Below are 14,193 nucleotides of genomic sequence, written 5' to 3'. Positions count from 1 at the left end.
ATGGGTGCTAAATACGAGACTTGAAGAAACCAATGTAACCTGGAATTGCGTTCATGTCATAGAATGCTAGAGATTTTATTTAATGGTACATGTAGATTGATGATGTTAGTCGTGATCAAACTCTGTATTATCCCGATTTTGAAATTAATGGCGGAGAATGTACATGCAATAGTATCTTGTAAGACATATATAACTCTGTGACGTCAATTAAATGACCACAGTAGCATGGTCTGATAGCATACTGTGTGTGTTGTTTTGTTGCTTGTCACTCAGTAATCTATCTTTTGTAGTTTTTTTGTAATTTTCCTCTATAAATTCATGTTTCAAGGACACCATGTACGTTTAAAAGCGCCTAATGCAGGACCAAGCTATCCATTCGATAATCGCAAGCAACACCCACTTTAATAAGCACCTTGTTTTTGTGAAGTCGTATTGTATTCTTATCAATGGGACCATAAATCCAATAATAAATGTCTCCTATGCAAAACTCGTAAAATCTGCAAAAACAAAGTTCGAGTAAATGACATAGTTAAAATAATTGAAAGAAGGCACTTACTGAAATGAAAATAGCCCGGGAAAAAACACAAACTATTGACAGAATTTGAAAAAGAATAATAAAAGCACATGTGAGACAGACAACTTTTTCCTTTCTTCTTTTTTGAACTTTCTTTTACTTATTTGATTTATTCTTGATCGTGTCACACAAACTTACATTATGGTCAATGTGCTTGGGAATACTACTAGGTTACTGATGGGACTCGTGTGCATTGAAATGCATTTTGTCAAGATGGCTATCAAATGTCCTGCCTAATTTGCATAACAGCTAACTGACACAGAAGCGTAGCAATATGAGATGTTAATCCAAACAACTTGGAATGATCCATTTATTTGTAGGCTTGCCACAAACGTAGTTTTAATTGTTATAACTATTAAGTAAAACAGTATTCCATCTAAAACGTTAGTTATTAATTACGTTGGCATTAAATTTAAACAAAAGTAATTCTCATATTCACACACAGTTGTGTCTTTCAACCCTATGCTATAAATGGTATCTCCCATCTAGATTCTCAGTACAGTGCGATACATGAGGGAATTGTAATGAATCCAGGATCCAAAGGTTTTGCACACAATTTTTCAGACAAAACTTTACGCATTTGATATAACCGTTGTTCCGTGGCATTTTCGTCTGAATAGGTCATCATCTATCAGTATACACCGTAGAGTCAGAAATGTTTGTGTAAGAAGTGGGATTGTGAGTCTGATTTGGATTTTACTGTCAATCCCCTGACTAAATTGACTGTTTAGTAACTGCTTAAGGTCTGAAGAACACGGTGTTCAGACCAGTTTGTACTGCTTAGTAACTGCTTAAGGTCTAGAGAAGAAGGTGTTCAGACCAGTTTGTACTGTTTAGTAACTGCCTGAGATCTAGAGAACAAGGTGTTCAGACCAGTTTGTACTGTTTAGTAACTGCTTAAGGTCTAGAGACCAAGGTGTTCAGACCAGTTAGTACTGCTTAGTAACTGCTTAAGGTCTAGAGAACAAGGTGTTCAGACCAGTTAGTACTGCTTAGTAACTGCTTAAGGTCTAGAGAACAAGGTGTTCAGACCAGTTTGTACTGCTTAGTAACTGCTTAAGGTCTAGAGACCAAGGTGTTCAGACCAGTTAGTACTGCTTAGTAACTGCTTAAGGTCTAGAGAACAAGGTGTTCAGACCAGTTTGTACTGCTTAGTAACTGCTTAAGGTCTAGAGAACAAGGTGTTCAGACCAGTTAGTACTGCTTAGTAACTGCTTAAGGTCTAGAGAACAAGGTGTTCAGACCAGTTTGTACTGCTTAGTAACTGCTTAAGGTCTAGAGACCAAGGTGTTCAGACCAGTTAGTACTGCTTAGTAACTGCTTAAGGTCTAGAGAACAAGGTGTTCAGACCAGTTTGTACTGCTTAGTAACTGCTTAAGGTCTAGAGAAGAAGGTGTTCAGACCAGTTTGTACTGTTTAGTAACTGCCTGAGATCTAGAGAACAAGGTGTTCAGACCAGTTTGTACTGTTTAGTAACTGCTTAAGGTCTAGAGACCAAGGTGTTCAGACCAGTTAGTACTGCTTAGTAACTGCTTAAGGTCTAGAGAACAAGGTGTTCAGACCAGTTAGTACTGCTTAGTAACTGCTTAAGGTCTAGAGAACAAGGTGTTCAGACCAGTTTGTACTGCTTAGTAACTGCTTAAGGTCTAGAGACCAAGGTGTTCAGACCAGTTAGTACTGCTTAGTAACTGCTTAAGGTCTAGAGAACAAGGTGTTCAGACCAGTTTGTACTGCTTAGTAACTGCTTAAGGTCTAGAGAACAAGGTGTTCAGACCAGTTTGTACTGTTTAGTAACTGCTTAAGGTCTAGAGAACACGGTGTTCAGACCAGTTTGTACTGTTTAGTAACTGCTTAAGGTCTAGAGAACAAGGTGTTCAGACCAGTTTGTACTGCTTAGTAACTGCTTAAGGTCTAGAGACCAAGGTGTTCAGACCAGTTTGTACTGTTTAGTAATTGCTTAAGGTCTAGAGAACACGGTGTTCAGACCAGTTTGTACTGTTTAGTAACTGCTTAAGGTCTAGAGAACAAGGTGTTCAGACCAGTTTCTACTGCTTAGTAACTGCTTAAGGTCTAGAGAACACGGTGTTCAGACCAGTTTGTACTGCTTAGTAACTGCTTAAGGTCTAGAGACCAAGGTGTTCAGACCAGTTTGTACTGTTTAGTAACTGCTTAAGGTCTAGAGAACACGGTGTTCAGACCAGTTTGTACTGTTTAGTAACTGCTTAAGGTCTAGAGAACAAGGTGTTCAGACCAGTTTGTACTGCTTAGTAACTGCTTAAGGTCTAGAGAACACGGTGTTCAGACCAGTTTGTACTGCTTAGTAACTGCTTAAGGTCTAGAGAACAAGGTGTTCAGACCAGTTTCTACTGCTTAGTAACTGCTTAAGGTCTAGAGAACAAGGTGTTCAGACCAGTTTCTACTGCTTAGTAACTGCTTAAGGTCTAGAGAACACGGTGTTCAGACCAGTTTGTACTGCTTAAGGTCTAGAGAACAAGGTGTTCAGACCAGTTTCTACTGCTTAGTAACTGCTTAAGGTCTAGAGAACAAGGTGTTCAGACCAGTTTGTACTGCTTAGTAACTGCTTAAGGTCTAGAGAACAAGGTGTTCAGACCAGTTTGTACTGTTTAGTAACTGCTTAAGGTCTAGAGAGCAAGGTGTTCAGACCAGTTTGTACTGTTTAGTAACTGCTTAAGGTCTAGAGAACAAGGTGTTCAGACCAGTTTGTACTGCTTAGTAACTGCTTAAGGTCTAGAGAACACGGTGTTCAGACCAGTTTGTACTGTTTAGTAACTGCTTAAGGTCTAGTGAACAATGTGTTTAGACCAGTTTGTACTGTTTAGTAACTGCTTAAGGTCTAGAGAACAAGATGTTCAGACCAGTTTGAACTGCTTAGTAACTGCTTAAGGTCTAGAGAACAAGGTGTTCAGACCAGTTTGTACTGCTTAGTAACTGCTTAAGGTCTAGAGAACAAGGTGTTCAGACCAGTTTGTACTGTTTAGTAACTGCTTAAGATCTGGAGAACAAGGTGTTCAGACCAGTTTGTACTGTTTAGTAACTGCTTAAGGTCTAGAGAACAAGGTGTTCATACCAGTCTGTACTGCTTAGTAACTGCTTAAGGTCTAGAGAACAAGGTGTTCAGACCAGTTTGTACTGTTTAGTAACTGCTTAAGGTCTAGAGAACATGGTGTTCAGACCAGTTTGTACTGCTTAGTAACTGCTTAAGGTGGATCGCCAATACCATGTTCATTTGCATATTGACCGTGAAAATACCAAAAACATTATTGCATTGGTAATATGCAAATTAGTTTTAGTCAACATAAGTGACTGCCTAGAAGTTCCATTACTGTTGTTCAAATTTCATTTCACTCGGCGAGTATATTCATGAACCCAAGGGTAATATATCGTAGCTCTAAATATTGTTTATTTCTGTTATGTTTCGAAAAACGCTACTCTTGAAAGGACTACTTTGTTTGCTCCCAGACCTCATTTGCATATGGGGTGTGGTAATACCGATGTTGATTTCTGGGACGAATCAAAATAAACTGCAGCACATATGGAATAATGTGGAATACATTTTTAATGTAAACATTTTTCCTCTAAAATAAATTCCAGTGAAAACTTTCCTTATACTCTATTGAGAATTGACACAGCACAGTGAACATTGGAATCACACGTTATGCTTGAAAACTTTTCATCAAAAATAAATTAAGTGAAATTCTATGTGACTTCATGAGAGTTGGAAATGAACAAATTATATGAAACCCAACCTTACCGATCCATACACAAAGTAAACTATATCCCAAAACATGCTTTCACCAGTGTATTCTATTTGACTTCAGGAGAAATTGAAATAAACAAATTATATGACAACAAACTTAATTATAATTTCAGTCTCTAGTTCAGCCCTGATTAAATAAACTACATGTACCTCGTCTTTATGTCAATTTGAAGTTATTCAATGTCTACATCAGTGACTTCAAAATATATGTTTCAATCCCAGGAATTTCACTTGCTATTAGTTGCATATGAGTGCAAGTCTTTTATTTTCTATTGCAATGTCAATTTCTTGCGATTACTCAGAACATGAAGCTGTAACCACAGCCGGCTAGGTAATACCTGGTGTAAGCACCGGTTAGGCAGTCTTGAACTATGCATGTGAAGCCAGCTGAGATATATATCCAATCACATAGATTTCTCATTGTTTGGTAACTATTTGATGCAAATGCAACAAAAATCAATATAAAAATATTACCCACAAAGCATTCTACAGGTTACTTGTATATTACTAGTTTTTGATACATGTATTAGCATACAGTCTTGGCAGGATAATGCCATAGACTGCGTACATCACATGTGTACACTTACAACAAAAAGATATTATCATTGAGTATGTTACTATATACATACTGTCAATCATATCCTGTACTGCCCTCTGTAGGTGACATACTGTCAATCATTACACAGTAATAAATACACTTGGCAATACTAACTAGTGTTGGTATCAGTCAGTTGATGTGTACTGCCCTCTGTAGGTGACATACTGTCAATCATTACACAGTAATAAATACACTAGGCAATATTAACTAGTGTTGGTATCAGTGAGTTGATGTGTACTGCCCTCTGTAGGTGACATACTGTCAATCATTACACAGTAATAAATACACTAGGCAATATTAACTAGTGTTGGTATCAGTCAGTTGATGTGTACTGCCCTTTGTAGGTGACATACTGTCAATCATTACACAGTAATAAATACACTTGGCAATACTAACTAGTGTCGGTATCAGTGAGTTGATGTGTACTGCCCTCTGTAGGTGACATACTGTCAATCATTACACAGTAATAAATACACTAGGCAATACTAACTAGTGTTGGTATCAGTGAGTTGATGTGTACTGTCCTCTGGAGGTGACATACTGTCAATCATTACACAGTAATAAATACACTTGGCAATACTAACTAGCATAGGTATCAGTGAGTTGATGTGTACTGCCCTCTGTAGGTGACATACTGTCAATCATTACACAGTAAATATCTTTTCCCTCGGTTCGATAGTATAGAGGGAAAATACTGTCTTCAATGTTACGGTGACAGTAATTGATGAGATGGGTGGGGCAATCAGATAGGGAATAGCGGGAAGCAGTAGGAAGTTAGTCAGTCTAGTCAGCAACTCAGCAGCTCACAGACGTTCAAGTTCAATTACATCAAATATTTAAAAGTTCACTTCGTCTTCATAATTCTCCATGGAGTCGCATAAGCAAACTGCAAGTAGACCGGCAGGATCCAGTGCCACCGCCGGGAAAACACCAGCTACTACTACTATAATCGCTATGCCAGGAGAACAGATTAACAAGAAAATAGCTGATTCTGTGAAACAGATTTCCAGCCAGTTATTGAAAGATCTGGATCAACTTGTTACATCACGAGTTACAACGATGACTACTCAGCTGCAGGAGGCACAGAGTGCTACTTCATCGGCTCAAATAGAAACAATGAAGTCGATGAGATGGTCTGAAAAACCTACCTTTCGAAAGAAAGGAAACGAACTACAATACAAGCATAATGAACGTGTATTGGAGCACATGGAAGAGGCTGTTTCTTCTATCAACGAGGAAAAGACAGGGAAGGCAAAAGAGAAGATAATAGACGGTATTGCTATGGTTAAAAGGCGTCAAAAACTGATCAAGTTGGCGGACATGTCAAAAAGCGGATGGGCTACTGTTGAGGAATATACTGCTCACGATTTAGCATCTGATGATGAAGATGACAAGAGAATACAAAAGGCAGAATATCGAGCATCACAAAAGCTAAAAGAGCGGAGACGTACAAGTACAAAGGCGGTAAAAGACTACCGAGATAGCGGGAAAGTGCTACAGGTTGCATACAGTGAGAAAAGCGGCATATCTAAGAGGGTTGGCATTTGCTATGGTTGTGGTAAACCAGGCCATTGGCGATCAGAATGTAAAGATAGTCACGCATCTGGTGCAAGTTCAATGCAGCCAAAGATAAGTTCATTTAATTCATATTTGAATGACAAAGTTGTGTGTTTACACGTATGTGATGAGAGTGCCTGTTCTAGTCATCATGTCTTAACGAGGGAAAATCAGTTGGATGTGACGATACCCAGTAAAGTGGGTGTGGTGGAATGCGTTAACGGGGATATCATCTCCCATGGTGTGTGCAGTAAGGAAAACACATTAGAAAGTGATGATGTTTGTTTTGATATGATGAGTCAGGCATGGCAAGAAATTGAATGTTGTGGATCAAAATCCCACCCATTGAGGGAATGTAAACTACACTTTGGCTATGACAAGTGTGACAGTGTTGTGAGTCCACGAGGCAGATTGAAAGCTGCTCGTGATATGTGGAAAACAGCTGGTGTTAATGGCTTTGTACTTGAAGTAATTGATCAGGGATACAAACTCCCACTAAAAGAATTGCCATCTAACAAAGAATTGAGAAATAACGCATCAGCGTTGAAACACAATGATTTTGTGACATCTGAAATACGCAAGTTACTGAACAAAGAATGCATTTCATATGCTGAGATTAAACCACATGTTATAAACCCTTTGAGTGTGGCAGTTAATCGGCAAGGTAAGTGTCGACTTGTGCTCGACTGTAGAGCAATTAATTGGTTTCTTCACAAATTCAAATTTCGATGCAAAGATATGAAAGTAGCTCAACAAATATTTTACCAGGGGGATTATTTAATCACGTTTGACATAAAATCGGCATTTCATCATATTGAAATATTCCCAAGTCATCGCACATACTTGGGGTTTTGTTGGGATCTCGGGGAAGGTACGCGTTATTTCGTATTTAATGTACTACCTTTTGGGGTTTCAACTGCCCCGTATATTTTCACAAAAGTAACCAGAACCATGGTTAGTTATTGGCGAGGACAAGGTAAGAAAATAGTTTTGTTTTATGACGATGGCATTGCTGGTATATCGACATACAAGGAGGCAGTAGTATTGGCACAACAGATTGAAAGAGATTTAAGCCGATTTGGATTCCTTATCGCTCAGGATAAGTGTGTTTGGAACCCACGGCAATCAGTACCGTGGCTGGGATATGATATCGATTTGAAAGACGGGAGAGTATATGGGCAAGAAATACGAGTCAAACGAGCTCTGACGGCTATTCTTGAGGCCATTCAAATAATTTCCATAGAAGGAAATAGTGTGAAAGTGAAAATGTTTGCGTCCATTGTGGGACAGTTAATTTCATTGTATCAGGCTGTGGGGCCAATAGTGAGGCTCCGAACGAGATACTTGTTTAATTGCATCAATAGTCGCACAAGTTGGTGGGGAAAAGTCTTAGTGTGCTCAGAATCACTGACCGAGTTGTGTTTCTGGTTGAATAATTTGGAACGTCTAAATGGACGTAATTGGCATAGGACGCCAAGATACACACAGGTTGTATATTCCGATGCTTCGGGCATCGGTTACGGAAGCTTCTCTGTGAGATATGATAATGTGAATAGTGTTGGTACATGGTCAGCCACCGAGGCTGTACAAAGCTCCACCTGGCGAGAGCTTGAAGCAGTACACCGAGTACTGCATGACTTAGGCATGACCATTGAGGGTCAAGTAGTACAATGGCGTACTGATAATCAGAATGTTGTACGTATAATTGAAGTGGGCAGTAGAAAGCCCAATTTGCATATTATTGCATTACGTATATATGATTTTTGTGAGATCATGAATATTCAGTTGCAAATGCAATGGGTACCTCGTACCGTAAATGAGAAAGCTGATTATCTCAGTCGATGTGTGGATAATGATTGGTCGATAAATGTGAAAGTGTATAATATATTAAATGTTCTTTGGGGACCACATACGGTCGACAGATTTGCTACGCACTACAATAGTCAGTGTGCCCGTTTCAATTCAAAATTTTGGTGTCCAGAGACCGGGGGCATTGATGCATTTTGTCAAAACTGGTCAGGGGAAAACAACTGGCTTGTGCCTCCACCTACAATAGTACTAGCAACGTTGCGTAAATTGGCAAGGGACAGGGCGAGGGGAACACTAATTGTACCACAATGGCGATCTGCGCCGTTTTGGTCATATTTATGTCCCAAAGAAGGGAAATTTATGCCGAATATCGTAGATTGGCGTTATCTGCCGTCGACAGAAATAATACAAAAAGGAATGGGAAGAAATGGCATATTTAGTGGTCAGTATATGGCATTTCATATGCTAGCACTGCGTATTGATTATACGAGTAGTTAATGTAATATTATGTTGCAGCTCTAAATTTGCAAGAAAGAGTGCAAAGTGAGTTGGAAGGCGAGACGATTGATGAGAAGATTATCAACATAGCAAGTCAGATGACCAGTAGACTGTTAGATGCTAGAAGTTCGCATACAAATACTAAGTACTTTAGTGCGTTTAGAAAATGGAAGGTTTGGGCAACAGAAAAAAATGTAGAGGTGTTGCCAGCAAATCCTATTTTTGTAGCATTATATATTACAAAACTGATTGAAGAAAAGCATAGTGTTAGTATTATTAATAGCGTAGTGTATGGTATTAAGTGGGCTCACGAAATTTCTGGTTTTGAAAGCCCTACATCTCACCCATTTATTAGGAATTTACTAGAATCGGCTAAAAGATGTCGCGGAAGACCAGTGCAGCGGAAAGACCCGGCGACACCAGAAATGTTGGTAGAGTTGTGTTCGAAGTATAAAGACACTGGTGACGTTGCAGTAATTAGAGATATTGCCATGATTACGTTATCTTTTTCAGCATTTCTACGTTTTGATGAGTTGAGTAGACTAAAATGTAACAACGTGCATTTCCATGGGGAGCATATGACGCTCAGTATTGAGTCTAGTAAAACCGATCAGTATCGGAAAGGAAATGAAATAGTTTTAGCAAAATTGACATCAATTGCATGCCCGTATTTTAATCTTCAAAGATATGTTAATGTATGTAAAATTGATTTGGAGAGTGATTTCTACTTGTTTCAGCCTTTAGTTTTTACAAAAGATTCTGTAAAATGTATTTCAAAAAACAAACCTTTAAGTTATACCAGGGCGCGGGAAACCCTTGTCGCAAGATTGAAAGAGGTTGCCGACAATAAACTTAATATTGGGTTACACTCATTACGGTGCGGGGGAGCGACAGCTGCGGCTAATGCCAATGTCAATGAAAGATGTTTTAAACGTCATGGTAGATGGAAATCCGAAACTGCAAAGGACGGATACGTTGAGGATTCACTGGAATCTAGACTGCTTGTATCCAAAAACCTTGGTCTGTAATCAGATATTTTCACTTCCCCTTTCTTTAGTGGAGTCTAAAGCTGCCGCATCTCTGGCTCATCCATCATTATTGAATGAATGAAGTGTAATGGAATTTATTCAATGGTATAAGAGTATAGTGAAGACTTACACAGTAATAAATACACTTGGCAATACTAACTAGTGTTGGTATCAGTGAGTTGATATGTACTGCCCTCTGTAGGTGACATACTGTCAATCATTACACAGTAATAAATACACTAGGCAATACTGACTAGTGTTGGTATCAGTTAGTTATGTACTGCCCTCTGTAGGTGACATACTGTCAATCATTACACAGTAATAAATACACTAGGCAATACTGACTAGTGTTGGTATCAGTTAGTTATGTACTGCCCTCTGTAGGTGATATACTGTCAATCATTACACAGTAATAAATACACTTGGCAATACTAACTAGCATTGGTATCAGTGAGTTGATGTGTACTGCCCTCTGTAGGTGACATACTGTCAATCATTACACAGTAATAAATACACTAGGCAATACTAACTAGCATTGGTATCAGTGAGTTGATGTGTACTGCCCTCTGTAGGTGACATACTGTCAATCATTACACAGTAATAAATACACTAGGCAATACTAACTAGCATTGGTATCAGTGAGTTGATGTGTACTGCCCTCTGTAGGTGACATACAGTCAATCATTACACAGTAATAAATATACTAGGCAATACTAACTAGCATTGGTATCAGTGAGTTGATGTGCACTGCCCTCTGTAGGTGACATACTGTCAATCATTACACAGTAATAAATACACTTGGCAATCCTCGGGGTGGACATCCGGGCATTTTCACCGCCTGGCAACCTGCGGCGGTGAAAACAAAGGCCCAAAACTTGCAGAAAACGGTACTTTGGGATGATTGTTGAGACTCCTCTGAACAGTGCAACAAGATTAGTCCTACGTGTGTAACATATATAAATTTGATTGTTCGGGATTACTTCAAAGTTGAGTTTGTGCTGTTTTTTCGAATTTTCACCGGCTCGACCGGCGTTCCACAGCAGCGCGCACAGAGCCCATAGAAATGCATGGTACAGTAGTGCGCGTCTTAGCAACGTGGAACGTCTTGTGACGTAGCTCCGCCCCTGAGGATACTAACTATTGTTGGTATCAGTGAGTTGATGTGTACTGCCCTCTGTAGGTGACATACTGTCAATCATTACACAGTAATAAACACACTTGGCAATACTAACTAGTGTTGGTATCAGTGAGTTGATGTGTACTGCCCTCTGTAGGTGACATACTGTCAATCATTACACAGTAATAAATACACTTGGCAATACACCACAGAGGGCAGTACACATCATTTGCTCATACTATCTGGTGTTCATTAATCTAAATTTTTCAATGTTTGTTTTTGTAATAAAATAAAGTAAAATGATCAAAATTATACTTACATTTTTTTTACGTGACAATCCATATACCTTGTACCTTTCCACTTCACACTGAGACCATTGCTGTTTGAAGTCACTGATGTAGTCTGTAGTGTCTTTGTAGTTGTCATCTGGAATTATCAGTCTTGCATCAAGTACAGCAAGTGTTGTGGTAAATCACGTCTTTCACATCAGTCAATATTCTAATAATTGTGAAAAAATAAAATAGAATAAAATTATCACTGTATTCTTTTATATCAAACCATCTTCTTCTGTAGTACATTGTAGGAAAAGTAACTTGTTTATACATGTATGAAATTTCTTTTTTAACGTCCCGGTAAGGTTAGTCAGAATGAGGCAGGACATCACACATCATTCCTAATGTGGTTACAAACTAAATTTTCCACAAATTTAGCAAAAGCAAGAAATGATGGATCATTTCTTTTAGAAGCTTCTCTGTAAAGACTGGTGATTACACTTGAATAAATCTTCAAATATGTGTCACATGCAGCATTGTATGACAACCATCTTACAGCTTTTGCTTGCTTTGGTTTCAAGACTGGGTTTGTCATACTTTTCTGTCAATATTTTACAATTGATTAATAAACACATATATACCCTATATTATTTGACAACATTTAAATTACTGGTACAAACAACATACCTGTATCTTTTTTAAAGCACTCAGTCTTACAGGAGAATACTTGTAAAATCTAATTTCGGCGTACAGATGTTTAGTTGTTTACAGAAATATTTAATACATAGTCTATTAGTTATGTCGGCATACAGTTGTTTACAGAAATATTTTATGCATAGTCATTCTGTGGCAAAGATCATATTACCATTGAACTCTACTTAGGCCAAAACGTCCGCCCTGGTCAAAACTCTTGGCCGAAACGTTCGCTGCCCAAATGTCTGGCATTCCTACAATCACTCTGAATAAATCTGGTATTCAAAACTGTGTGTATTAAAATCCAATAGTGTGGAAAGCACCATGGAAGAAAGAATATATTGAACATCTAAATCTCCTAATTAAACAAACTAATCACTAAAAAATTAAATTACTAAATTTGAAGTAAATACCAAAATCACAATAAAATAATATACAAAAATAATTTTTGTAGATACACACATGTCATGTATGTGTATTGACTGCTAAAACAAAAGTTTGAAAAATATCAAAAATTAAAAACCCAGCCAGTTCACATGTTTTACAGATAGGAGATACCGGTAGCCCGCCGCCGCCCGGCAGGGTTTGCGCTAGTGTCTCGGCAAGACGAGTCCCACTTACAAAATTTTAAGAAATTGAAATTTGACTCTGGATAACTTTATTAGAGATTGGACCCCAGCTTGCCTGAAAAACTGGGTCCCTCTACAATAATTCCGGGAAGCAAAATATGGGGTTAACGCAATCCAATGACCCAAGTGACAAATATTAAATCTGTGATGAAAGTGAAATCAATAAATTATTCACAAGTGAGAGAAAATTTCTCGTAAGTGAAGCAGAACAATTTATAATGAAGTATCACATAAAATAGAGAGAAATATGAAAGTCATCATGACCAGTGAAAATGAGGGAGTACTATCTGTTTTAATTTAAGGGAGGGAAAAAAATAAAATTTTCAGTTTCCTCATAATAATTTTGTCATGTTATTTATCTTTCCTAGATTTATTTTCTATCATTTTTCTGATATGTTCTGCTATTCAACTGTGTGTGAAGTATTTTGTTGATTTTGTCTCGTCTTTTGATTATCATCTCATGCTTAATTCAATAAAGATTATTATTATTAAAAATGGTAATTTATATACTTGTATACCTTGAAATGGAAAATTAATTAAATTCAGACTTTCATCATTCTTAGAACAAACAAAAGGTTTATTATTTTTATAGCTTACTAAAACAATACAATGTAGTTGAAGGTTAGTTTGATTTGTCAGTACTTAATCCATTTTTAACACCTTGGTTGACATTGGCTGTTTATTCTACTGATGTAGTTCTTGAGCTAACTGATAACAGATTTTCATAATTAATTATAAGATAACACCCTGGTTTAGGGTGGATTAAAGGAATAGCTTATAAGGGTGCTTTCAACTCATGTAAATTTCATGTTCATAACACTATTTCGCAGTTACACATAAATTAGTAAATGAAATGTATTCGCCTGGACAGAGGTAAGACAGCCCAGCCATATTGCATGCACATCATATTATACCATACATTAGATAAAATAATACTGTGTCCAGAAAGTGTTGATACCCGTAATACCGATATACAACAAACATACAGTTACTGTCTAGTGTTATGTTTGCCTATTTTATCCACGGAGTTAAATTTCCCTAAATACCATCTATAGGCTAATACTCAAAAATCACAGTGTTGACGTTAACCAAAGGGGTACCTCATCATTGAAAACTGGATCAAGAATTTCGTCAACGACTTTATTAAAAGCTGTCGTCTGCACATCGTGCAATTACTGTCAACTTGTACTTAATTGTGTGGACTTTACTAAAATAGAATATTTACTACCACCAAAGAAGAATGCAAGACAAGAAAATAGAAAGTCCCCCGAGTTCATGCAATAAATGTTCACGTGAGAACAGTTCACAAATAACTTTGGATCCTTTTCAGAATAAGTTACTCACCAAGACACCATTTCAGCTAAATAATATCCCGGGTTTATCTGGCAGTCGATCCAGCGAGGCGCCAATCACAAAGGCGTAACTTTCTGCACCACTATATCTCAGAATTCCGAAGTATTCCACGCAGGTTTAGATGTTCCAAACAGTTTTATCACTCCTTTAAAGACAATGAGTGTCCTCGTTGCATGTGATACATTTTGTAAACCGCCATGACTCAATGACTATTCTTCCACTGTTGTTAGAGCATTCGTTGTCTCTTTCCTCCAATGTAACGTCTTCAGAAAGATCTCAACAAAGTG

The 14,193-nt window shown here is 37.8% G+C and overlaps 1 long non-coding RNA gene across 1 annotated transcript; it reads right to left on the bottom strand.

Moving 5' to 3' along the window:
• Nucleotides 1-301: 301 nt before the first annotated feature.
• On the bottom strand, nt 302-14,006 carry LOC146730171 (uncharacterized). Its single transcript, XR_014927979.1, has 2 exons — nt 13,898-14,006; nt 302-497 (listed from the first exon to the last, which is right to left on the bottom strand). It is a non-coding gene; the product is annotated as an uncharacterized LOC146730171 (long non-coding RNA).
• Nucleotides 14,007-14,193: the final 187 nt, after the last annotated feature.

This window comes from Saccoglossus kowalevskii, chromosome 20 (genome assembly GCF_978046115.1).
Source record: "Saccoglossus kowalevskii chromosome 20, keSacKowa6.1, whole genome shotgun sequence".
NCBI lineage: Eukaryota > Metazoa > Hemichordata > Enteropneusta > Harrimaniidae > Saccoglossus > Saccoglossus kowalevskii.
Note: the sequence above shows the minus strand (reverse complement) of the source record. Positions and strands in the feature narration are given on the sequence as shown.